We start from the raw sequence: 1,999 nt of genomic DNA on the forward strand, positions 1-1,999 counted from the left end.
AGAATCCAATTCTCATCACAATTGATAAGGATAACTAGGATAGGACCTCCAGTTCTTAATACCTTGCCAAGAGTTTATTTTCCTTGCTATTATTTTATTTCCTCTGCTATTTACTATTGTTTCTTTTTATCTCATACTTTAAAAACCCCCAATTTACAATCTCCATAGCGAATAATAAGAACATACCTCCCTGCAATTCCTTGAGAAGACGACTCGAGGCTTAAATACTCGGTTATCAATTTTAAAGGGGTTTGTTACTTGTGACAACTAAAACGTTTGTATGAAAGGACTTTTGAAGGTTTAGAAACTATACTTGCAACAAGGATTTATCCGCAAATTTCTAGACCACGCAAAAATTCTCTCATCACTGTGGTCTTATCTTCTGTAACCACATTTGCATAAAATTCCCTGATGAGGTTTGCATTTGCCCTTGCTTCCGGGTTAGTGAGCTTTTCCCAACACCTCTTTTTAATCTTCTCCCGAATTTGTGGGCACTCATCTTCATCGAACTTGAAGGTTGATTCAGGTAGTATCTTCTTGTCCTTTATTCGCTCGAACTCGAGCTCATGGAAGGCTGTTTGGAATCTCCCGGTGTCGAAGGAGGGCTGCTCCATTGGTTCCTTTCCCCTTCGCCTCTTGAAGCTTGTTGCTGCCATGAGTGAGAATCGAATAGTAAAGGTTAAAGGGTTGAAGATGGAGTTCGGTTGGGTTGAGGTAGAATGAGTCTTGAAGGAATGTGTTTTGAGAAAAAGGAGAAGAGGTGAGTATATAAGGTGTACGTGAAGTATGTATAGCCGAGAGAAAAAAGTGAAGAAAATGGAGATACAGTGTGTGTACGAAAAGGTTGTGTGAAGGGGTTTATATAGAGGGATGGCAATTGTTGAAGGGTGTGGATTGATGGTGTTGTTTAATGATGGACGGTTGGGGCTTGGCATTGGATGAGAACTATGCTAGTAGCTCAGAAAATAATTTTTAGAGATGTTTTTACAAGTGTTCTGATACACCTAGTTTTAGTAGTTGTACACCAAAGATATTTTAATATTATTTTAATCCACCTCCAAGCCAACCAATCACAACTCACCCTACACCCCCAAAACCCCCAAGGCTGCCTCATTTTCTCATTGTGCCCGAAAATCACCAAGAGAAAAAGGAGAGAAAGTTCTTGGTTCATAAATCTTCAAAGCTTGATTTCTTCTGAACTAAAACTCAAATCAAAATTCCGATTTCACCAAAATGATCCTCTCTTCTTCCTCTACATAACCATATAACATATCAAGGCTGGAAATAAGGTGAGATGGCTGTCTCCCTCCCTCTTCAATTCGAATGATCCTCTCTTCTTTCTCTACATGATCATATGACTTATCAAGGCTGGGATCAAGGTGAGTTGGCTGCACCATCTCTCTTTTGATTCGGTTTCAAGGAAACATGGTTAAATATGTGTTTTCTTGGTGTGATTTAGGAGGAAAAAGTGCTTAAGGACCACCTGAAAGTTTGATTGAATTAGGAGCAGCAAAACCAGGTAGGGTTTGGTAAAATTAATCTTGATTGATTGTGTTTGAGATGTGTGATTATGATATGGTTTGGTTATGCTTGAAATTGATTGCTTATATGAGTTATTCTTGGTGAAAGTTTGTTGAAATTTTGATGAAATTTGATGAAATTCAAGCTTTATGTTCATGTTCTTGGAGCAGCTGGAAAAATGAAACCCTAGAGCTTAAATTGGGGTTCAATTTGTGTTGAAATCATGTAGAAAAGATGGGGTTTTAGTGGCTGCTAATTTATTATGAATTATAGTAAAAATCGGTTGCTGAAAAGACTGAAAAACGGGTAAAAACAGAGAAAGAATTTAAAGAATTTACGAAGAACACGAAGAACACTTTGAGTGTGATGAAGAACAATGAAGAACAGGCCTTAGATCTTAAAAAGGGCAAGGAAGTAAAATTTTTGGTGTTTAAGGGTTTGTTTGGTAATTTCTGAAAGTTAGGGTGGTAAAAGTAGA

Source organism: Arachis duranensis, chromosome 2 (assembly GCF_000817695.3).
Source record: "Arachis duranensis cultivar V14167 chromosome 2, aradu.V14167.gnm2.J7QH, whole genome shotgun sequence".
NCBI lineage: Eukaryota > Viridiplantae > Streptophyta > Magnoliopsida > Fabales > Fabaceae > Arachis > Arachis duranensis.